General features: G+C 39.5%; 1 pseudogene; it reads right to left on the reverse strand.

Moving 5' to 3' along the window:
- The window catches only part of LOC109054626, a 178,199-nt pseudogene that overhangs the window by 20,768 nt on the left and 130,453 nt on the right, over window positions 1-26,978 (reverse strand).

Below are 26,978 nucleotides of genomic sequence, written 5' to 3' on the forward strand. Positions count from 1 at the left end.
CTCTCTCTCTCTCACACACACACACACACTCTCTCTCTCTCTCTCACACACTCTCTCTCTCTCTCTCACACACACTCTCTCTCTCTCTCTCACACACACTCTCTCTCTCTCTCTCACACACTCTCTCTCTCTCTCACACACACTCTCTCTCTCTCTCTCACACACACACATGGTTTTTTTAATGGTTTTTATACTGTACAAACTGTATTTTCTATCTCTCTACACCTAAACCTACCCCTCACAGAAAACTACTGGCATTTTTTTTATATATATGTTTCTTTAAGCCTCTTGTTTTACAGGGAAACAGGACATGTCCTCGTAAACCATGTTTACATGTGATTATACACATTTGTGTCCTCATAAACCATACATACCAGAACACACATATCTCACTGATATTACAATAAATATAGTTAAAACCAAATGTGCCACACATTAATCTGATCAGATATCTGATCTTATGGCTGTTTAAGAAAAAAAGGTAACACTTTAGAATAAGGAACACTTATTCACTATTAACTACGACTTTTCCCTCAGTGAATTCCTAATGTGCTGCTTATTAATAGTTAGTGAGGCAGTTGTTAAGTTTAGGTATTGGCTAGGATTAGGGATGTAGAATAAGACATTAATATGTGCTTAATTACTACTAATAAATGGCTAATATTCTAGTAATATGCATACTAATAAGCAGCTAGTAACTAAAATAAAGTGTCACAAAAATATATATTATTTTTATTTTATTATTATTGTTGTCATTCTTGTTGTTATTAGTTATAAGTGGTCTTTGTCTGCTTTAAGTAACAAGTTAACAATGGCAAGATATGAGAATTATAATACATTATTAACGATGGGAAATATAATCTATTGTAGGTTAAGTGGATGCATTGTGTTCATTATGTATTATAAATCATCATACTCTTAAAAGCTATAACCACAAATAAGTAAATATTGTTAACTATGGTTATGACTATGATCATGAACATATTAAGTTTTTTTATAATACATTATGCATTCAGTATAATGCCTTAAGAATAATCTTATGATTGGTTGAACCGTTTTCAGAGTTTGGATGCTGCTCTCCCTCGTCTCTGAGTTCACCACCTGACTGTTAGTCAACACATCAGAGTAAGTGTACTCCTTTAAAACACCACAAAAGGAGATTATTAAAACATAATGATTTAAAACTTGTAAAACCTTCAATCTGACATTATTAAAGTGTTCTTTTTAAAAGTGTATTTAATTGTGTTATGAAACAATTGTGTTATATCACTTAATTGACCTTTAATTTCATTAATATTATCTGTAAGTACAGTATTTAAAAAATATAGTTTCACTATTTGAAGTACACTATGTCAACTGCTACAATGATTTTATTTAGAAACCAACTGCTGTTTCTAAAAGCACTGTATAGTTTTTACAGTCTTGAGTTTATAATGTCAAACTGAACTGTCAACCCATAATGCAACATATTAACACATTCTTTGTTTTATCTATTGTTTAGTGTTTATAATCAGACAGAAACGACTTCAGAAGTCAGGATCTGGAGCAGGACAGACGTATCTAATGCGAGTCTTTCTCTCGGAGCCGTGCAGGATAAACAGGAGGAGTTTAATCTGTCTGTGCCATCTGGCCCTCAGTTCACATGAACCAGATTAACTCTCTCCTTCACCACACTCTTATCAGACGCACGATACCCGGACTGCATTCATCAGGCCTGGTGAGGAACATCCCAGTGTGTCTGAAGAGTGAAAGTCACTGGAAACCAGTTTGACACTACTCTTAACCCCGGGTTAAATCACTACAACCCTGGATGAAAGAATGCATCACACTATTATTCTGAAATGGGTTTTAACCCTGCACTAAAACCACAGAATGTTAACAACCAATCACAAACAGAAGTGTCCAGCACTGATACGTATCAATCAAACAATAGGCCTATAAAAGATAAATAAAAGAAACAATGACAACACCAACAAAAAATGGACAAACAGTAAGAAGAAAGCTATCTCAGAAACACTGAAGATGATAAACCCAGGCTACATTAAAACCAAGAGAGGATCGGGCTCATGGATCTGCAGTGTTTCAGCTGCTTGTAAAGGTGGCAGTCAGGTGGAGCAGCGATGACATCATATCCTGTTTCCAGTCTGAACAGTGCATTAGTGCTCAGCTCATCTGAATGTTCTCTGGCCATTAAATGATTGCCAAATCCCTTTCCTGAGACATAAAGGATGGAGGATAATCGCCTCCTCTCTCTGGATTATGTGCTGTCGGGTGTGTAATTGGGATTGTGTGTGTGTGTGTGTGTGTGTGTGTGTGTGTGTGTGAATTAAATAAGGGCACCATAATGGCACAATCTTGAGCTGTGGACTCAACAAAGGAATCTAGCAGATGTGTGTGAGTCTGTTTGGATGTTCCTGGATGAGTCTGGATTATCGTGATGTTTTTATCAGCTGTTTGGATTCTCATTTTGACGGCACCCATTCACTGCAGAGCATCCATTGCTGAGACACTGATGCAGACACATTTCTCCATTTACATCTCAGATGGCGTAAACTAACAGATCTAACAGATCAACACGTCATATTAAACACTGAGGTCTGTTTGAACAACGATAGCAGATTTGAACACTGCTGTAGGAGTGAGTGTGGCAGAATGACTATAACGTTATAACACACAACGAGTGATTTTATAAAACACTAATGGTGTATATTTGGGGTTTTGTTGGACAGTCAAAGAACAACCGTTTATACACTGGACTGTTTTTTTTCTATCTAATAATATAATTTGTAGAAATGTGATGTGCTCACAAGTGTTTCTGACTACCTCTGTGTCTAGTTTGAGTGATCGGATCACAAACGCTTCCGCCTCACATCACTATGAGCACTAGTACTGGAGATGATTGGCAACTGAACATGATGGACGTGTTTCTCTCTCTTCTGTTCTCCGTCTGTGATCCGCAGGGAAGAGCCGCTTTTAGACGCGTGACATTTCCACAGCGCTCAGTCATGAATGTTTAAATACACTCACAGCAGGACGCCAAAAACAACAGAGCTGCAGATAACCAGGAAACACTGTCAGAAAAGCCTCTTCAGCAGCGAGCGGGGAGTTTTAACCAGTGACAAATAAACACCGTGGCAGGTGTGGATGCAGAAGTGTGCACATTTCCTACCTTATCTGTAAATTAAATTCATCTCCAATCCTCTTTTGTCATTTCAGGGTCATTCATTGTTACTCAAATGCTAGAAAAACATATAGTTGGTTTTCCAAATATCATTTACACGTTGTTACGTAATGATATGTAATATTTACTGAATAGGAGTCAAATCTCTCTACTCCGCTACTCCAACAACAGACCATGCAAAATACCAAAAATTATAATATTTCTTAAAATATTGCCAATGTTGCAGCATTGCAAACAACAATAAAATCAGAAAGAGGACTTTCACTGTAAGTGACACAAGCATAAGGAATACAAAGGGAACAATAAAATCTTCAGAAAAGTTTTTCTTGTTATTATTTCAATTTTTACATAAAATTTATAAACATTAATATATATATATATATATATATAGCCTATATCTTCAACATACATTGTCTTTGACCAAAAATATGAAGATATGTTTTAGGAGACTTTCAAAATTTGCTTCGCTTGAAGCATGAAAAGTGCATTTTTCTGCCTGAGCCGAGCAGCTTTATCACCCGCAGGCCAGCAAACCAATGAGAGCATGCCCCAATCCTGACGAGTCACAGCATCGGTTCATCATCATCATCATCATCATCATCATCACTTCACCAGCCATTCCAGAAAATGATCCCACTTTATATTAAGTGGCCTTAACTACTATGTACTTTACAGATAAGTAAAACTTATTGTGCCTTAAAAGATTAATTAAATTGTCAATGTTTTATGCATTCATTTGATTACCATTATTTTTGATAATAAATTTGTATTCGATCATAAATCCCAGAAATACATAAAAAATTTAAATCGATAATACAGCATTTCTAAAACGTTAAAACACATTTCTCCAGGCACTGTTGTTAAAAGTTGAATCAATTAATACATTGGTAAAACAAGTGATTTGACTTGCTTTTTGATTAGTAGAATTTAATTAAACCATTCAAATTAAGTCCAGTATCCTAGATGACTTCACCAGTGTTATGTTAGCAACTGACGCAGTATATCTGTTTTTATTTTTATATTTTTCTTTTAAAAAGTGATTTAGTCATTTGATTGTGTTCTTGCCATTTTTAGAAGTTTTGTTTGTCTATATAACAAACTATGTATATCTACAGGAGTATGTAGCTTGTTCTGTTCACACCTGGTTTAGTGTAAGTTCACACGTGCTGGAGAGCTGAGGTCAGGACCGCTGTACATGAGTGAAGGCCTCAGTGTGGACGTGGACAGAGTGTGTTCAGCTCCAGTTTCATGCTGCTGAAACTTTATTTTTAAACACCAAACCAAACCAGGTCAGCACACACACACACACACACACACACACACACACACACACACACACACACAACACTTAAACGTGGTTCCTTCCACCGTCACACACCCTACATAATCACACAAATACATAATTCTGTGTGTGTGTCCTGTAATTTAGTCTGACTCAAACCTACAATTCACACACACACACACACACACACACACACACACACACACACACACACACACACACACAGGCTGAATGTGTTGCCGGGGGCCATGTGTTTCCACAGCAAACACACGCTGTCTAAGCTGCCGGTCACGGCTCGCCCTGATGACATCACTCTGTGTGTGCCGTCCAGCTGTAACACGCCTGCGCTCGCTTTCACCCGCACACATCACATTCCCTTCTAGAACATCGAGCCTATATCAGCACATTCTGCACTGTGAAATCTGAAATTATTTTCTTTACAATTAAAAAACATTTAAACCCCTCAAATCTGTATTAAAATAAGGCATAATAATGACAATAACAATGATTGATTATTCAAATTGTAAAGTGTTTCTATCATAAATGTAATGTGTGTTTAATGTCTTAATCCGTGTGTTTCATTTAATTTTTACAAAAAAAAAAAAAATCTTGAATTCTCTTGGAATTCAGCACTGAAAACAATACAAACTGCAAATTTAAAAGTGAAGCATCTGGACACATTACTGAAACGATAATGAGATTTGTTGCATTACACGGATGAGAATGAACACAAACAGCGATCACTGATAAAGCCCTCAAACTCAAAACCATCTGTGCTTCTCAAACGACTCGGACACACAGCATGTGATGTGTTACCTGTGTGACGCCAGCAGATGAATCCAGCGCTCTTCTCACATTCACACTCATTCAGTCCAGCAGTCCAGAGCCCATGCTGAGAACTCAGAGCGTTCACACACACACACACACACACACACACACACGAGTGCGGCAGCAGAAGAGGACGAGATGAGTCCTGCGCTGATGTGAGCGTGTGTGAGGGCATGTCCAGACACACACACACACACTGAAGATCAAACTGTTAGACACATAAAAGAAGACGCATTGAAGAAGGCTGGTAACCAAACAGCCATTGACTTCCATTGTGTGAAAAGAAAACTGCTGTGGAAGTCAGCGGAGACCATCAGCTGTTAAGTCAACATTGTTCAGAACGTCTTCTTTTGTGTTCAACAGAAGAAAGAAACTCGTACAGGTTTGGAACGACATGACAGCATTTTCACATCTTTTTTAATATATGCTGTAAATACTTGCTCTGAAATTGTGATTTTGATAAGAGGAACAGTCACTGTAGTAGGTGTTTAAAATGAACTAACATTGTTTTTATCAGTAAAATCCAGTTAAGATAAAATACTTCCAACACAGTTTTCACTAAATGATGAAAGACCGATATTCAACCCTACGAAGCTGCTGTATCATATCTGTGAGTTTGTGAGGCTCTAAATGATCAAAGTTTGCTGTCACACACTGTGTGTTATAGTCAAAGCTCTTTTAGTGCAACTGTACACACGTCCAGCTTCAGCTCATGCTTCTGCTGTCAAAGCTTGACTGATTTTTATCAAGTAAACGTCAGAATGACTGCAGTAAAATCTCCAGATGAACACTTACTGTTAAAACATTTGATTAAATGAAATCTATTGAAATACATGTCCTGCATGCGGTGTGAGTGTGTTTGGAGCTGAGCGTGTGACTGGTCTGATGAAGCTCTGCGGTGCATCTGTTTCAGGTGGTTTCCTCACATGACTGCATGAGCTCTGTTTGATGGAGCGTCTGTAAGTGTGTGAGAGATCTCACGCTCTCTAGAGCTCATAACAGCAGAAGATCTGCTGGAGCGCATATAGCTCGGGAACAGAGTCAAAATCTCCCTTCGGGCAGGTCCAGGGATATCATCAACTGGGGGAGAAAAATCATGAATGAAGTCAGGCTTTAGGTTAGACTAGTGGTCAACCATGAGGCTGGGACTCACTGTAGGGTTTCTCCAAACAGCCATAAACCCCCAAAGGATTGTCTAGGGCTGTATGATTTCCACAATGTGGAAAAATATATGAATCATAGAATCCAGTCAGGTATTTACAGTACAAGGCAGAATGCTATTGTAATACTGGATAAATAAATAAAAAGTAGGGTTGTTGACTTCATCACATTGTGATGTGGACTAGTGTCTGTGAACATTAAAGAGCTAAAGACTGCTAATGAAATATGAAGTCTGCGTGTTCTGCATGTCTCTGTGTGAACGAATGTGTATGATACACACACTCATATAATAATAATAATAATAATACAGCTATTACATTTTTTAAGGAACATCACATTTTTCTTCCATGTTTTAATGTAAACAGTAAACCTCTGTTTTAAATGGAATTAAAAAAAATTATTTAACTACATTTTTAAAGTTTTATTAAACTGTAAATGTTTTATTCCTTCATTTGATTACCACCATTTTGATAATAAATTTGTATTAAATCATATGTCCAGAAAAAAAATTAAATAAAACCAACAACCGCGGCCCTATTATTGTAAAGCTTTGAAAGAATTTTTTTTTTATTTTTTTATCCAATTGATTGCATTAAAGCGGAATCCTGAAATAAAGAGAAGAAGAAGATAAATAAAATAATAAATAATAATAATAAAAAATAATATAAATAAAAAGCAGAATCGGGGAGAAACTAAAATGGAAAAAAGTAAATGGATTTCAAAGAACACTAGGTTTATCCAAAATGAGGTATAGAAATGAGAAAATTAGGTCTGATTATTTCTTCATCAAACAGTAAGTGCATTCAAGAGGTTTATATGGGGGATTATAACATTTTTAAACGCGGATTCACTATGAAGTGGAAAAACCGATTTAACTTGCCCACAGTCTTCAGTGTTGTTCTTTATTTGTTTGCTTGGCTTTCTGATGGCCTGTTCTGCTGAGTCCCTCTTTTTTACCTTCACGTGCACGGTGTCATAAACCTGCCCCGAAGTGAGTCGTTCCGACCACGAATGCATCCCCACGTGCACCGCTCTGAGCGCCGCACCATAAACACAATCCAACACTTCGGATGTTGTTTTTTGTCTCTCATGTTTGTGTGGTGCCTGTGTATGAAGAACCGGCCGCCAAGTTGGTTCGAATGCAAGTCAAGTTAGCGGGGTTGGTTTTAACTCTGAATCAGTTGCTTTCCTCCATGTGCGGTAATTTACACCGTATGACTCTGTTTTCACACCTCATACCGGAGGATTGTCACGATAACTGGCTGATTCAAGTAAAATGGTGCTGGGAACGTGTGCGTGCTCACATCGACGGACCCTACTGCAGGCATTTGTGCTCCATCCACACAGCTGGACAGATGACAGGGCCTGGAGAAGAATATCAGATTAAATGGGGCTTTCCTCTGCAGCCGGATGAGTGTAAAAGCCCAGCAGAGATGATATGAATTATTCAAACGACCCTTGACATTTTTTTCGATCAACTGATTGCATTATACGCGGCCTTACACCACACACACACCCCAACACACAGAGACACCACACCCCACACCCCACAACACATACACACACACACACACACATACACACACACACACACACAATAAATGGATGCGGTGATTACACTATCGTTTATCTATCTGGTCGTTATAATCAAACGCGTGAACCAGTTAGTCTGACTATTGCCTCATCACACAGTAAGTGCATTCAAGGCATTTAGATCTACAATCTCATATATTGGAATTTCGGACACACACCCACTCATCACCCACCCTGCACGCCACCCTCTACATTACGACGGGTCACACTCCCTGTAAGCTAAGAGGGCCTGAGCTTGGTAACAGTAAGCTCCCGTGCACGCCGCAAGACATCTCCCCATTGGTAAATGAGGTCATCTCTGCTCGGAATGATCGCCGTGTTGCTCTGAGCGCACCAGCAAACAGGGGCGCAATCACCGATGTTCCTGTCTGTGTGTCTGTGTGATCTGACCCAGTGTAGCCGATGGGCCATATGATGTCAAAAAACAACCGCTTTCGGACTCTGAAGACCAAGGTCATGACTCTCTGTGGTCATTAAAAATCCCATGGCACTTTCGTAAAGCAGTAGGCCAGAGCCAGCGGGGGATTGGGCCTTCCACTGCTTTGCCGTTAAAAAATACAATGTGTTGTAAAAAAAGTTTTTATAACTTATCATTATTATCTATTTAGCGCCCATCCCATCTTACCATCTCTGTGTAACTGTCCAACAAAATGGGACCCTATGAATAGTCTTTGTGAGGATGCACTGAAAATCCCAGACCATAGAAAAAACCGTCGCGGCCGCCCCCCCCCAACATAGACCTGTAAGCCAACAGGGCCCCAGCCACAACTACAGATAGTGCCCTCCCTTTTGTTCAGAGACGTCAATACTGATGTGTAACGTCATGTAATTAATTTTTACAATAGATTTTTTGTAGTATTTGTCTGTGCACACACACACACACAGTGACACAGAATCATACACACACACACACACATTCTGACATTCACACACACAGCCGCCCTCATCATGGACAGCGAGTGCAAATGTCCCCCATGTGACTTCCCCAGCTAGGGTTGAACAGGTTTGAACTCTCGCCCAAAACCCCACATTTTCCAAGGCGTTTCTTCTGTCACCTCGTTAATAAATTGACTTCAGGACACAGCCATATCACCCTTTTGGCGGGGCCAGGGTTACCCACTGGTAAATTCACATCCAGGAACTAAATATCCAGTACTGGATGGGTGCTTCAACCAGTAGACTATGAAAACAACCCGCTGGCAGACATGTTGAATGTAGGCCAATTTGGCAAGGGGGGCGTCCAGCGTTAGTTGGAATTTCCAAGCCGCTGTTCGGAGTCGCCCCTAGGGAAGATCTTGTGATGGATCTGATTATTTCCAAGGCGCCTTTTAAGAGAAAAGAGGCATAAATGAAGGATGAGAACTATCAAACTTTAATTCGTTACAACGGTTTTGTGCACCCTTTCAAAGATTGCAGCTAGATGGCACGCTTCTAAGTGACGGCAGGCGTAGACAGCGGGGCGGCCACGTTGCGACGATGCCGCGCAGAGCCTGCTCTGCTTGACCACGAGAGACGACAGGGGGGGATCGCCAACAGCGTGACAGATATAGTGTGATAGGGAGGTATTATTTAGGCATCAGACGTATCAGAGAGTGGAATGTCCACAAAATGGCCTATAGACAGTTTTGGGGAGACCGCGGACCGCCGCGCGCCCGTACCGGAGCAAACCCCAACGTAAAAAGCGGACATGGACTTTATGATAGACGCACAGACTTTATTACTTAATGTTTACAGAGCACTCAGCGACCGGGGCGAGAGACAGAATGGGAGGAGACATTTAATGTTAATAAAATTCACACTTTGTGTATTTTTGTTGTAATTTCACTAGTGTAATACATAACATGTTAAACTGAAGTTGGAAAGCGCCGTGTTCTATCGTGAATGTGCGGAATCTGCCCCTGATGTATTACAACGCTAGGTGACAGAAAGGGGAGGGGAGGCGGAAAGAGGTATTAAACTGCAGACTGGCGATCTCCAAATGGCGGGCGGGCGGACTCCAAAACGGCGTGGGAGCCTCCAAATAGGGCGTGGCTTCCTCCATTGACAGGACAGGCACATGACACGCAAGCGCCAATTTTCCCCCCATCAACTAAGCTGCAAACGCCGCCCATAACTGATTTGATTCTAAAGATTTATTTGGTTGTGTCAATTTAACGTGTTGTTCCTACACTATGCGTATGAGATATTCCATAACTCCCCAACTGGACCGGCCGCGACAAGGGCACCTTTTTAGTTCCACCAGCGTCACTACCCCGTACTTACCCTGCAAACTTAATTCGAGCCCAGATGCCCCCGTTGCACCAGAAAAAAGGTTGTAGCCATAGGCGCTGGGAGAACGGCTAGCACCGAGCACAACTCGTTGTTAGATTCCCGTTTATATCTTAAGCAGAGGTTCAGGACATGGAAATTGACGAACATCACTTTTGGCCACAAGTGACAGGCAGTGGCGGCTTCACTGTCAGAATATTTAGGTTTATATAGCAGGTGATTTTTATGTTTATGAAAATAAAATTCACAACCAGAAACAATGTTTAATTTTTAAAATTTCTTTTGAAATACCAAGTCAAATAACTGAATTTGGGCGGAGCTTGCAGAGCCATCGGAATGTGATGAAAAGGGGAAAGTAATTGGCAAACCGCTTAGTGAAAGTCGTTGAAGCGAGGAGGGTCAACCCCATGAAAAGGTGTTCTGCCCAATTACAGTTGGAGTAATTAGCCAATCAGCATTGAGTGTTCACTTTCAGCGCTGAAGAGTGTTGAGAAAAGAAACCTCGTAGAGGAGGCAAGCCTCCCTTCTGATATCAACCAATCATCATAGAGACGTAAATTACGTGATATTAGTTTGAACGTTTCACATTGCATTGATAAGGCACTAATCTGTTATGAAGAGCAGCGATATTGAATATTTGATCGCCATCAGATTTATCAAGCTGTCATTCAAACAGTATATATACAAATCTAAAAAAGGGAAAACACGTCTAAGCTGGATATAGAACACAGCAGTCGGCTTAATTAAATAGCACACCAGACAGCTCTCTTTTAGCACAGATGTTTAAGAAGGGATGGATGTTTGCTTCAAGTGATAGAACAGGTAAGTGAAATTATATTATCTTGTTGTACATGGTTTTCTTTACGTTTTCTGACTAAAAGCAACCAAAAAGCCATTTTAAAGTGGTTAAGCAAATAATAATAATAATCGACAGGGATCCCAGACCAACACAATTAGTGTACCTCCTCTATTTTAAAACCCACGAGCCGCCACTGGTGACAGGTGAGTGCTTTATTATTTGACGAGTATTGATTCATGCACATTGTTATGGAGGTGTTCAGTTTTGCTGCTGTGGGCGCGTCATCATTTTAGAGCGATGTGAATGTTCATAGTGACCCGTGTATTGGTGGATTACTTTAACTGATCAATGTAGGGAACTTTACTCTGAATTTAACCCACCCTAATCTAGCCTACTGTTGAAATTGTTGATCAGCTGTCATTGTCGTTGAGGAACCTGTTTGTGCGGCATTAATATGGGAATTATATGCATATTGGCTGCGTTAGCTGTTACAGGAGATGTGTGTAAGATAGATATGTCGGGGATGTAGTTCACAAGATTCTTACTGAAGGCCCGACTCACCCCCCACGGTACGATATTGAGTGTAGGGGTGTAAACCCGGTGTCCTGGCCAAAAACTGCCGCTGGGAATAAATCCGTCACCTCATACAGGTGGAGCTGCCACACGGTGGTGGGTGAGGAGAGGACATGATTGTAAAGCTCTTTGGGTGTACAATAATACACTATAAAGTGCTATATAAATGCATCATTCATTCATTCATTCATTCATTCATTCATTCAGGACAATGGATCTGGAAGTGCTAAAACGCAACACGTCTCTGGGTTCTGGCCTACAGAAATGACTCTGTCCCTGCAGAACGCTCCTTGTCTCTCAGCTCAGTGTGTTTGGATGATGAAGCTGCTTCTCAACACTACTCACCTCAGCAAACATCTTCTGTGGAAGCTGCTTTACAGCTGAAATTACTTAAAGTTGCTTCCGGCTTAAATACCAGTCCATAATCCATAACACTTCCTCTGGTAAAAAAGTCCATCTCCTCAAAATCCAGACACATATTAGTTTAGAGCTGTTTAAACGGTGCTTGATCTGGGCAGATTCTCTCCTGATTCACACCAGAACACTTTTTCACTGGAGGCAGTGTTATTATGGATTATAGACTCTATGTATTTGAGTTAAAAAACATCTTAATGCTGGATGTGTTTCATCTTTATCGTCTCCAGATGTTAACTGATGGACGGAGTGTGTGGATTACTTGTGGATATTGTGATGTTTTTATCAGCTGTTGGACTCTCATCTGACGGCACCATTCACTGCAGAGCATCCAGTGACTGATGACACTGATGCAGTGCTACATTTCTTACAACCTGTGAGAGAACAAATCATCCTGATCTTGGATGACTGAGGGCTATACCATTTTACAGTTAAATGTCATTTTTATGTGAACTATTCCTTTAATTGATAATCTTGTTGCTGGAATTCTGAGTAATTCTTCAGTTATCAATGCAGAATGTGGGACGTTCCAGGTTAAAGTTTTTAATTAGGGGCACAATGTGTTTTTGAACACTGAACCTCTCCCTGCGCCAGATCATGAGTGCTGCAACCAGCGCCATCTCGTGAGCTTCACACACACACACACCAAACACACACACACACACACACACACACACACACACACACACACCACAATTTTATGCGAAGTGCCATGTCTACAGAGAAAACAGCTCTGAAAAAATAAGGCCTTCCTTTTCCAAGAGAAAACGGACATTTAACCCCAAAGCATGGGCAAATATATTTCAACAATATTAGGTTTAAAACATTTCATGAAGGTTACCAGTGGTTCATGTAATAACCCCTAGGCTACGGGTTGGTTAGAATATATCAATCTAGATTTAAATAAAACCATTCCTGAAAATCCATAAATCAGAATAGAGAACTGAAACACACGTGCAAAGGGTAAATAGTACAGTACAATAAAAAAAAGGTCCTAGAAATGCAGTCCTGAAACTTCAGCCTCTGGTACGTTTCAGGATCAAGCTTCACAAAATTGAAGATATTTTTATGGTTTTTTGTGTTTTTCAGTGGGGGTCTAGTGTTTGTTTGGGGCCCCCAATAACTTTTATTCAATTGTTTGACTGTTAAAACAGTTGAAAACATTCTTCAAATATCTTTCTTTCCTGTTCCGCCGAACAAAGAACAAGTCAAAGTTTCATATTGGTTTGAATCAACATAAAGAGGTTATGACTGCAGTCACATGATCATTAATTATGGGTTTTGGATATTTGAAGCGGCAAACATTTCAAAACCCCTGACTCTGATCTGAATTACAAAACTATCAAATTTATGTAATTTAGAAGGATTATCCATGTACAATATGGATTTTAATAATCCACCCATTCATATTGAAGGTCACGGGGATGATCCATTATTCATTCCCAATGAAGCTAGCAGATGTTATAGAGTCAGAGGCGTTTCTCTTCGTAGAGCCTGATTGATCGGGTTTTTGTTAAATCACAGACACAACATCTGAGCGTGTAGTTAAGACTTGCTCCGGTCTGATCTCTGTCATGGGCTCTGCCAGAGACAGCAGACACGTTGGTCCAGACTGTTTACACAGTAGATGCAGATCCTCATCCGCTGGGGATGCAATGTATTTCAAACCACATTACTAAAGCAAAGCACAGTACACAAGGATCCTGCTAATCAAAGTGCTAATAAACCAGCAGTATTGGATCACGCAGGCTCAGAAGACCAGGTTCTCATCACCTCGATCATCCTCAGACACTGAGCAACGAGATTGGATCTTATCTGCGATATGACAAATCCCTGCACCACACCACACCATCATACCATCCACATATTCCTGTTTGGAAAATATGGTTTACTGTTTCATGTAAGATATGACCGCAAGTTAAAACCTTGTGAAAGACCTCAACTGTTACTGAATGTGCCACTGTATTTCAAATCTTACAATTACACTTAAACAACCTGTAATTGCAGATAATGTAATCTTAATGAAACTTCCATGACTTGTTTCTCAACACACTTTTAAAAAGCACACTTTGTAATAATATCAGTTTAAAAGTTTTTACTTTACATTTAATTCAATGTTTTTAATCTTTTGTTGTTATAAAGACAATTGTTATGAATTTGTCGATTAACAATATTTTCAAATTGCAACAAATTTAAATGAGGTAATAACTGATATATTTAAATATGACTTGTGTCCTTTTCAGTACATTCAGGCAGCACTTTACCTATTTTCAAAGACAAAAAAATAATTATTAATATTTTTTTTTTAAAGAACTCTAAAGTTCAGCTAAATGCATTTCAATGTGATTGCAAATGACACTCAGTTAAGTTCCAAAAAACAATCATATCCTCAGTTTTGCTTAAATTTAATACTTAAGTGTATCATTTCTGTAATAAGTATTCTTTTTACAAGTAAGCTTGGGATGAATCTGTCACAGTCCAACTGCCTCGTGTTCTGGAGCCATCACGCTCAAGACCCCGCAGAGGAGCGTTAAGAGTGTGTTGACGCAAAGAGTCAAACCACACACGGCCTAGTTCACAAGCCCCTCTATTTCACCGCTTTTAAATTACCAGAAATCAGAGGGATCACCCTAACTAAACAAGAGCCGTTTCACACGACCTAGAACATTACTGTCACATTTACCTCCAAATACTGCTAAAATACAATTCTATTCAGTGAAAATGTGACCTGAACCTGATCATATGAAATCCGCTCAAATTCTGGCTGAAATACTAATAGAAATATCATCTTTTCCACCCCAAAACTATCAATGAAGAACCAGTGAAGTGCACCATTTCTGCTGCACTCGCAGCAAATACACTGACCGTTCCTAAATAGGGTTCCTAATCACGTCTATCAGACATGACACACTAGAAAGCATTTAATCAAACAGAGCTGCTTGATTCTCAAGCCCAGCGAGCAGGAACATGCGGAGCAGCATCACAGACTCATGTGGACTCACGCTGGTGGAGTTGGTCCGGATCAGGCCGTGGTTGTGGTTCTGCTGCTCTCTGAACTGTAGGCCCGCCAAGTGTCTCTCCAGAGCCGCCCAGTCCATCGGTGGAAGCTGGCTTTCCTCCACCTCTTCCTCTCTGAATGGCCCCAGCCCGACCCCGCCTCCTTCCTCACCGGATTCCCGTCCCGTGACGCCGCTCCCGTGGCTGGGTTTGCCTGAAGTCTTGCCCTCGCAGGGCAGGATGGAGTTGGCGTTCTGCTTCAGCTCCTCAGGTATGGAGGTGCTTTGCGCTGTGACCCGTGAGAGGGCCGGCGGGTGCTTTGACGCTCTGGAGCTCCTCCGCCAGCCATCTGCGGCGGTTGACTGACCCCTGAGGTCTGGCTGAAGTCCTGATGCTGGTTGTCTGAGTAGCTCCCGCCGTACTCCCTCTCCCAGTCCACCAGCGCTCTCTTCTTGTACTGCTGGAAGTCCTCGTCCTCGTAGTCCTCCAGTCCGGCCAGCTCCAGACTGGGAGAGGACTTGTACTCGGAGCATGGAGTCACCTTGTTGGATTTGGACTCGGAGCTGGAGCGACTGGTGAGGAATCGCTGCCCAGATCCCATGCCATCCTCCCGGTAATCCTGAAGAAACACAACACAAGCACATTAGAGACATACACTGCAGAAAACCTACAAGCATTGCCATTCTTAACCCCTGAGCTGTGCTGGACATCCTGCATTACTCTGTGCTCCTGGTCAATAGTGACAGGCCTCTTAAAGATAGCTTGTGATCTCTCGCTATGCTGTAGTTTCAGCAAATCTTGCTTTCTGTCATTAACCCAGGTTTTGAGTTTCTTTAGGAACTGATTGATGATTGGCTTTCATGCACCTCCGTTTTTGAGTGAAAAAAAGCATTATTTTTGATAATTCCTGTCAATTTTGTTAATATTTTGGGAAGTACTTATACCCCGTGTGAGCAAAAGTCAGTAAGTTCAAGGCGAATGTGACTATCATTTTCAGGAAAAATAAGAAAATTATTAGTTCGTTTAGTAAGTTTTAATTGTGAATTTTGTCATTTTGTAGTACTTTTTTCATGTCAATGTATTTTTTATTACTTTTTTTTAGCTTTACACTTTAGTTATTTTAGTATAGTCTGGTTACATTAAATAATAATTGAGAATAGCTACCATGGCAACTAGCTGAAAGAAATATAAAAAATAATGTTATAACTTGTTTTTGTGTCAGGTAATATTTAGTTTTAAGTAACAAGAAATTTAATGTTAGTTTCAGATTTAGTTAACTATAATGGATATTTTGTTTTTATTCTTATCGGTTTAAAGTTATTTAAATAAAATTTTGTATATGGCTAGCCTAATAGAATAAACTTGCCTTGCCAATTAATAACCCTGTGTTCCACCACTTTATTATGAATGCTTTATCAAATATACATGCTTTTATTTTCCAAATCTGTGTGAATTAAATTCATGTGTTACACATTTCAGTAACTTGAGAAGACCACTGCAATCAGATCAGCTCATGAAGATGCTGAGTTGAATTACTGTTAAATCATAAATTTATTATTTTTTTTTATTATTTTACAAATATCACAGTATTTTCAGTAGAACAGGGCTATCTGAGGACACATGCAAAATATCGTTTCCTTTTCTGTTGCTAGGGGGGCGCTATTACTATTACTATACACTACATGCTATAACTGTTACTGTGAGTGCACCTTTATTTCTGCCATGCTTGCGGATGCTTTAAGTGCACTGTGTGTAAAACAGTCATGCCAATATCAGATCAGTCAATCTGACAGAGAATTCCACAGAATTCTGTCATATTATTGAGAAGGAAAGAGGAATCGCTGAACACATGTAAGTGAACACACACACACACAAACAGCACAATGATGCCACATGGGACTTCCTTCCTGAACTCCGGCTCTTGGCACAGTAATGCACACTTCCTGAACACTCTTTCACCTGAAACAGGATGTGTGGGGTGGGCTTCCAGATTGAAACTCTCTTCAGAACAGCAATGAGCTGGAGCTGCACAGCTATTACAATGTACTACAATAACACTTCTGAAAACACACTACAGTCACAGCTAGTGCATTTCAGTGCAGAGACACTAACTTAAGAATGGAAAGCCAGCCTCCGTGTTTTCAATCTGTCTTTAAGAAACACGCTTGAACAAAAAATAAAGCAGGGAGAGAATGTCTGAAGGTGAGGAGGTCTAATGCATTGGTGTGTAATATCACCACATTTCAGAAAATGACTCCCAATTGTGAACAAAAAGCATATAGCTGGTAAATTATTTTCTCATATATAATATATATTGGCTGAATGAATGGAATGAATAAATAAATTAATTCAAATGTTAAACATCTTTTTTTGCTTCATCTATTCAATTCGTTTGATAAATGGTGCTGTCCCCCATTGAAAACATATATAAATATGTATGACACATCATGTATGTGTGTGGTGTGTATATATATATATATATATATGTGTGTGTGTGTGTGTGTAGGTGTGTGTGTGTGTTTGTGTGTGTGTGTGTGTGTGTGTGTGGATTATATAGATCACTTTGTATTATGTAATTGTATAATATTGAGTATATCATGTGACCACGACTGAACACTCACAGCTCATATACATCTATCAAAACCTGTCCATTATGAATCCTTATGATCAGCTACAGGCTCTCGATGAAGTCGGTATTATAAAAACAATGCTCTTTCTAAAGCTCTTACATCGACACTTAAGCCACTATTAGGAGTCCTCGCGTGATTTGTCGAAGATCAGGAGCTTTAATGCCTCACGAGACACCGGCCTTTGAGCCACGCAGAGAACAAATAAAGAGAGAGAGAGTGTGTGTAGATCAAAGCGCCTTATGCTCTGATTTACATATAAGTGATTGCTTAAAGTGATTAAGCACGAACATAAATGCGCAAGAAACAGCCGTGCCTCTCTCTCTCTCTCTCTCTCTCACACACACACACACACACACACGCCAGACCACACCACACACACACACATCCACACACACACACACCTATTACAGAAACTGGCAAAGCGGTTACAAAATTCATCCCATTATACTGGAGTCACTCAGCTCTCTAATGATGCATGAGTGTCTTCACAAGGACAGTGCATTCACTTCTGTAAATCACGCACAGCCTACACACCCGAAAGCTGCGATACCGGTACTCGTGTGTTTATAATAACAGTCATTCAGTAATCATTCACGCGCTGCTCATGAAAATCTCATCTGCATTACAGAAGCGCTCAATCCGCGCCAGATTGAAGTGATCGCACGCGAGGATCTCAGTCCGTCTCAAATGATGTCATGTTTCTAATTCAGTCCTCACACCCTCCGATAAACACCCCGAGCGACCCGCAGCGAGGAGACGAGACGCTCCTCATCTCACTCAACTCCAGCCCGCATTCTTCATATCTCACTGAAATCAGCTGAACTCCCTTAAGATCAGCTCCACGAGAGCAGAACTTACTGTCATCTTCTGTCCGGGCTCGTCGCTCTCAGGACATGCTCGTCGGGTGCACTGACGGAACGCGGCTCCAGGTCACAGCTCCCAGACGCGCGCGAGCGGAGAGCGTCCGCGGTGTAAGTCATGGCGGATCTCCGCTGCTTCACAACACCCCGGCGCCTCTCCTCTCCAGCGGCCAGACGAGATAACAAAAACCCTCCCTCTGAGGAGCTGTCTCAACACCTACTGAGCTGCCTAGCTAGACAGCATCTGTGACGCGCTCCGGATCAGCTGAGTGAGGGAGAGAGAGCGCGCGCGCGCTAATGCCACTGAGCTGCCAAACGCTGAATGTCCGAAAACGCTCCATATGGAAAACATGTTGCCCAGCATGGCGGATGCCCAGAATGTGTTTGTTCTCATTGTCCAAAAATTCTGATTATCCCACGTTTGTATTGAATGTTAACATGTCTGTGGTTAGGACTGACTGATGACTGTGCCAATATTGAGTATAATGGCACTCCTCCTTCTGTGATATTGAATAAATATCAATATTCCCCTAGTTCCACAAAGTCATTGCCTCATCAGCTCCTACTGGCCCTTTACAGACCCTATTACAACAATGTATTCATAGTGTTAATGGTAAAACACTTTACAAAAAAGGTTCCAGTTAATATTAAGTGTGAACAAACAATGAACAATCCATTTATTACAGTATTTATTAATCTTTTTTAATGTTTGTTAAGGAAAATACAGTCGTTCATTGTTAGTTCATGTTTGTTCACTGTGCATTAACTTATGTTAACAAGCACAACTTTTGATTTTAATAATGCATTAGTAAATGCTGAAATTAACATTAATCATGATTAATTAACTAAATGCTGTTGAAGTATTGTCCATGCTTAGTTCATTTTTAACAAATGTAGTTATCTAATGTTACAACCCTTATGTAACCTTATTGAAAAGTGTTTGCAAATCTGCAAATTATGCATTCACATAGTATTCAAAAACATGATATTAAATATGTTTTGAAATTAGATCTTAAAGTCAGCATGCAATGTAAATTAACCATATCTATTTTTCGAAATGCATTTTATAATGAACAACTCATCCATGCATTTTCTTTTTTTTTCTTTGAGTTTGTAAATTTTTAATTAAAATTTCATAACTAGAGCTTCCTTCTTTTCTCTGGTGATTTATGCTGGACTTCTGCAGTCCATTTATTCTGATTATGGTGCGTTCGATTTGTCATCGGAGCTAGGAAATTCAGAGCTTCATGTCAGGTTTTTCAAATGGAGTTCCTTCTCAGAAACTCAGTCTGCCTCGCTCAACCCCAAGTTAAGAATTCAAGATGACTGCTGCCTATGTGAAAAGTAAGTGAAAGCTACAAATACTAGACTACATTTCAGTTTGGATGCATAAAGAGATGTTGTATTTTTATTTAGATCAGACAGAAAAGATAAATACCAGATTAAAAGGTCTACATTTTTGTGTCATGTAAGGTTCCATTTTGATTAGTATTGTTTTATGTAGTCAGTCACTCATGTAGACAGCAAGTCAGTGCAGCAGACTTTTGAGACACAGCCCATCTCTCTCTCTCAATCTCTATTTCTCCAGGATGAGACATAATTTTTCTCAGCTGATATGAATCAGATCGACGGCCTGCAGCCTTCAGTGACTCCCCAGTGTTTTTCCACAGCCGTCACTGTGGGCACGAGAGGGAAAGACGTCACAGGAAAACCTCTGCCCACTGCACTCACTGACTTATCAGCATACACAGCGGCAGCAACGGAGACAGGAATAGCACATCCACTCTGGCCCCAGCAACGTCACTTCATTTTTTTGCATGACTAACTCAAGATTAATAATGCACAAGAATGGTTTTGTTTTTGGTACTGACTCACTAGATTTTAAACAAGATACTATTAAAGGTCTTGTGAATCAGTAAACTGTGTTGACGCTTCTGTGAACAGGTGGCTATTTTGAGCGCATTCTCTGCACTTTCAGGGACATTTACTGCAGTGCATATATCGCCTCATCAGGACAAACCTGATTCTACTCATCAGATCATTAGTAGACTCCAACGCTTCAAACGGGGTCATATAAAGAGACATCCAAAGTGTGCAGTACTGGGCACAGCCAAGGCCACTCCACACAGACAGTAAATGCCCCATCATCTCCTCTCGAGATGGGTGCTTATGTGAAAGACGAAGTCCAGAGGGCGAGATGTGGTCTGTTCCCATGCAGATTGCGGATACTTAGACAAACATTTCACCACTGCAAACAGACATTGTGAGCCTGTAACAAATGGAATTACATTTTTCATTGCTTAACTGTCAGATCTGAAACCATGAGGAAATTGTCTTGTGCATGGGTGGCAGATTGACCAGACTGAGCCTGTTTCTGAGCACGTGTAGGTCCATAGAACCCAGGCAGATCTGTTTGCACCTCACTGCAACACCAAAACAAAACTGTGAAGAGTTCAGCTCTTCTCAAGAATCATTCAAACTAACTGGCTGCACCACTTTGCTTAAAATAATTTTTATTCAGCCCCTTTTAACAGTGTTGTAAAACATGAGTACATACTGTAACAATTACATCATTACCATACTTTAGTATGTTTATGTATTTACCTTATTTTATTTTATAATATGTTATTTTTATACTCTAGATTTTGTGCACTTAATAGCCCAAAGTCAGCTCTTTTGGGGTTAATCAGTGATCTCCTCATGTTTTCTGATTCTACAGACAACAGTATCCTGGTCCACCTAGAACTCAGCACATCTTTTGATAAGGTTTGCCACAAACTCTGTATTTCCATACCTAGGCAATAGGCAAAATGTTGTTTCTTTTGGGAAGCACAAAGACCTCCAGTCTTGTTTGTTCCCCAGGCCTCTGTTTTAGTATGTTTTAGGAACTATTTGATTTTATATGGTTTATATAGGAAAAACAACAACAACAATAAAAAACAATCTGCATGCATAATACTCTCCATTGCTATGCAGACAACACACAAACTGAATCTGGTCATTCACAGCTTCATCTCTTTCACGTTTGGATTACTGCACTAAAAACTGCTTCAGAGTTTACAATCTGCCCTGTCCAAACACACACATCTTTTTGTCCTCCAAAACCACATGGGCTTCCGTGGCTCAACACATAGAGTTTAAAATTCAACTCACCACTTTTAAAGCCCTACATGGTTTAGTGATACACTATTTGCCCGATTTGATTCACCCCAATGCTCTTGCTCAGCTTCTCAGGTCCTTGGATCCAAATTATTAATGTTTTTCACCTCATATTGTCTTCTGTGAGTGGCAGGGCTTTCAGTGGTACTCTCTGTTGAAAGTTCATCTCTCGACGTTCAAATCCCAGTTGTTTGCTCAAGGTTATTGGACATGTTTATGTCCTCTGCCCTTCTGCCATCTTTTTGCTGTATTCATTATTTGTGACCCTGGACACAAAACCAGTCTTAAGTGTCAATTTTTCAAAATTGAGATTTATACAACATCTGAAAGCTGAATACATATAAGCTTTGTATTGATTTTATGGTTTGTTAGGAGCTGACATTATTTGGCTGAGGATACAACTATTTGGAAAAAAAAAATCCCCCCTAAGGGTGCAAAAAAATCAAAATACTAAGCCAAACTTGCTTTGGAAGTTGTCCAAAAGAATTCTTAGCAATTCATATTACTAATCAAAAATTAAGTTTTGATATATTTACGGTAGGAATGTACAAAATATCTTCATGGAACACGATCTTTACTTAATATCCTAAGATTTTTGGCATAAAAGAAAAATCGATAATTTTGACCCATACAATGTTTTTTTGGCTATTACTTAAAAATATACCCCAGCGACTTATAGACTGGTTTTGGTTGGTCCGGGTCATATTTGTCTCTTTTTTTATAATTGTTTGTCCTGATGTGTCATAGATTCCAGTCTGTGCTGTGCAATGACTTTAAGTTGTAAAGGCACTATAGAAATCCAATTCTTGAGAGAGTACATATGTGGTTTATTCAAGCATGGTATCATTGTTTATAAGTAGGTATTAGCATGCAAACCATTGCAGGTACAAAACACTTAGATTTTTGTACATTCGGATAGATGCTTTGAAACCCAATATGCACAATTTAAACACAATTTGTAATGTAGTTTGTTAGATTACTCAAGTTTAGTAAATTAATCTAAATACTTTGAGAATACCTAAAGTGATCAGAGGCATAAATGAACTTTGATGTCTTGTTTTTGTTAACCACCCTAATAAAAAATGAGTGCATTTAAAGCAACTATAAAATTCATAAATAATGTTATGAGATTAAATGTTTAAAATATAAACACTGACTTAAATCTGAGGATTTAATATGAAATATGCGCTCGTGTGTGTGTGGCGGGGGGGGGGATTGTCTTAATGAATGAGTCAACAGGATCATTTGATTCATTCCGGAATGAAGCAAGTGATTTATAAATGTAACTGAATCCCACTCGCTCAGCTGATCGGTTCAAAATGTGGATTTATTCTGGAACAAAATAGCACCATTATTTACACTAAGAGGAAATAATGATAGATTCTATTTACAGCAGAAGCAAAAACAATATATTCTATTAACAATAGGTAAAAATAGTATTTTCTAGGAAATAAGTGTAAAAGTAATTAGATGCTATTTATGCTTAGTGGAAATAGTGGCAGATATTTGCATCTCAGTACTGTAGTACATTATAAAACCGTATGCAATAATAACCTTGTTGAGTGTAAATTTTCATATTTATTAAATTATTAAATGTGATGCTGCTTTTATTTCCTACTTTTCACATAGGTTCTTCATTTTTTATATTCAAAATAAATGCCTTTCAGATCTGATATGTGATGGGAAAAGGAGATGAATGAGAGCAGAACGAGTTCGGTAAATGTTGTATTCAAACTCAGATCGATCACGTCAGAACTTACTCTCTGTCTCCTTATGCCATTTTATAGATACATTTTAGATCCCTAAACTTACCCCACAAACCTAAACATAACCACTTTTTATACAAAATATAAAAATAAAATATATACATAACAGAGAGAGGAATTATGTAGGGCATTCAATGACCAAATTTTGTAACGGTATATAGCCTTAAAAGATATTTTTAATCTGGTAATCCCACTGCCTACCTCTAAACCTAACCATAACCAATTGTATTTGTAGCTTATTGTAAAAAATTGTTGCAAGCAGCATTAAAATTAGTAAACCTAAACGAAGTGATTCCCTTTTGTGATTTATGTTGCGTTTATGGTGTATTTTATGGCTATATCTGTCAGTCACTGCATGACAAAAAAAAAAAAAATGCCTTTTGTGTTCCACCAGAAAAAAAAAAAATTGAAAAAAAAAAATATATATATATATATAAATGGAAAAATTACTAGAAATATATTACTAATTTTACAGTTTAAAGGTGGATTCTTGTGTACCACACCTGTAAACGTATGAAAAAAACGAGTTGGCGCAGCAGAAATCACCGCAAACCGAACAAGAAAAGAACAAAACAGACAGACAAAACAAAAATCAAAACAAAACAAAACAAAACCAAAACAAAACAAAACAAAACAACACAAAACAAAACAAACACAACAAAACAAACAAAACAAAACATTATCTGTTTCATATTAAATGAGGAAGCTGCTTTTAATAACTGCTATTGAAATGACAACGGAATACAATTTTTTTTTTTAAAAAAGATCATTCCATCAATAGTAAATGCTAACAGTTTCGGAAATAGTTTCATATAGGATTTGTACATTGCTGATTGTCTGCAAGGTGTTTCTCTGTTAAAATGACATTTTAGATGCAACAATATGTATCTTTTCAGTGTCTGTGCAAACATCAGTAAATGTTATTTGTGGTAGAATGACCTTTTTGTAAAAAAAACATATGAGATATGTCAAAGGCATACATGCACTAATTCCATTTGCACACCAAACTGAAACTGCAAAAAGAGAAATACACACTTGCAAATAGAGTGTGCTTGTTTTTTAATCATCTTGTCTTCTCATGTTTGCAGTGGTTTTATGGATGTTTCCTTGTCCTGCAGAAGGCTTAAGGTCCTGCTCATGGCTTGGCACTGAATTCCTTGAAACAATACCAGCCGCCTACTGCTCGCTCGACAGTTCCTCCATCTCTTTGTATGTTGCTTTTCATTGTTTTGACGGATGTGCAGAATATTTGAATGCCGCTGGAAGAAATGCTGGCACTGTACAGTGTTCTGTGCCATAAGTAATGACTGGCAGGCCCGTGGATCTGGAACCCTCCACACCGCGCTGACAAAACTCTCTTACAGCTGTGGTTCAGCTCAACTGAGATGCTATCAGGCAGAACTCACTACAAAGCTACTGACAGTTCGATGAAGAAAAACAGAGATAACATCAGAAACACATCTCTTCCTCTGCCTTTCCACAGCGTTCCCCTCAGGGGCCCGGCTCGGCCCACACTGCCCCCCTTTCAAATGTTTGTATTTCGGGTTCTTTTTTAGCGAAAATAGTTTTTTCATGCAGTTCCTGGGTCGAAACAAGAATGGGTTTATAAAGAATTCCTAATAATCTTTGCTAATATTCTTAATATTCAAACTGCTACATTTTGCGTTTTGAATTATGCCTTTATAACCAAAATGGTGCAGCGTTTTATGTTTTATCTGTTTTGATCTATTTATTATATTATAAACTTAACACACACACACACACACTCATTTCATTTCTATGCTCAAGTACAAACCATAGAAAACAGACAATTTAAAACCGAAACAACAAAAACCCTTAAACTTACATGAATATCCATATTAACACTATAACCAACACAGGTATGAGGCTGGACAATATTATAAGCTGTGATTTCACCATCAGAATGAAAGAAACACAAGTCAAAATGAGCAGCCTGTGAGAGCAGGGACAAAAGTTTTTTATTTGCAGCCCAATACAGTCTTTTCTAAGGGAGCACCACCTGTTGTCTTCTCTCCTTAGATTAGGCAAATCTGTTGATACCTTTTATTATTGTCCAATTGCTCAACAACATCTGTCTCGACTGCCACAACGCCAGATGATGGAGCTCTACTAACAGGAAACGTAAGTTCATCTGCTTCAAAGAACAGTGGCCATTATTACCTCTAATGCTGAGAAATGTCATGTAGCGTTTCAATGCAAAATTATTTTATTGATTAGGCAGGCTCTGAAAAAAGAAAGTTGTGCTGTTCATTGATAAAAAAAACATAATTTTATGTGGAAAACTTTTAGAAAAAACTACCACTTTGCTATCCCCACTTAAGTGTGAGTGAGTGAGTGACATGACAACAGCCAAGTCTAATGACCCATCTCAGAATTGTGCTTTCATTTAACCCTATCCAAATTGCACACCCACAGACGTGAACACACAACACGACGTGAACACACACCTGGAGCAGTGGGTAGTCATTTATGCTGGCTTCTCCCATGGATGCAGTTGGGTTTCTTGTCTTGCTCAAGGAACCTCAGTCATTGTATTGCCGTCCCGAGACTCGAACTCACAACGTAGGTTAGGAGTCAACTCGTCCTAACCACTAGCCGACGTCCCCCTTGCAGGAACCTAGCTTTTATTGACGATCTGCTCTCCTGCCACTCTCATTGTCTCCCACGCTCCTGTCTGTCATTACATATTCCGTGGCAATTACCATATATATAATTTATGTTTATGTTCCATGTGTTATAGACAATAAAGGAAGCTTTTCTGTGCCACAAACGTGGCTTTGTGATTTGTATTTTCTCTAATTGCTTCAACTGAAATATCTGGGGGCAATGTTTTTTCTAAATGTCTTTTCCTTATTTGATTTTTTTTCACCAGTATTAAAGTCACCATTGAATCAAAATGACTATTTTTAGTTTTATTGCTGTCTTTTTATAATAATTTATCTGTGCAAATTCATTATGTCCTTTTATTCATGTGCCCTCCTTATCTCCTCACATCTCTTCCTCTGATGACGTGGACCATGTAAGCAGAAACCTGCAATCACATGAGATCACCGCCCTAGCACAACCATCCAACATACAATCATTTCCCCATGGACAAAAGCGAGTCTTGCCCATTCGTTTTCGTCTGTTCAGAAGCCATTTTCACTGGTGTTATATACTTCACATAACAAAAGAAAAGAAAATATTGATGGTTGTTCTCGTTTCAATGCTGACTTTATACTCTCTCGGAAGGTAAAAGCCCGCGCACTGAAAGCGTTCTCTCTCTGATCTGAGCACAGGGGATTTGGTGGCTGCCAAGGATCTTTAGAGCAAAGACCAACTCGCTCTCAGCAAGGGGGCGAGGGGCACGGTGGGGGGGGAAGCCCCGGCAGCGCAAAGCCCCGCACAAACGGCTACGAGGGACCAGGGGGCAGGGGAGGGAAGGTGGGGGGGGGGAACCAGGGAGG

Source organism: Cyprinus carpio, chromosome A15 (genome assembly GCF_018340385.1).
Source record: "Cyprinus carpio isolate SPL01 chromosome A15, ASM1834038v1, whole genome shotgun sequence".
Lineage (NCBI taxonomy): Eukaryota > Metazoa > Chordata > Actinopteri > Cypriniformes > Cyprinidae > Cyprinus > Cyprinus carpio.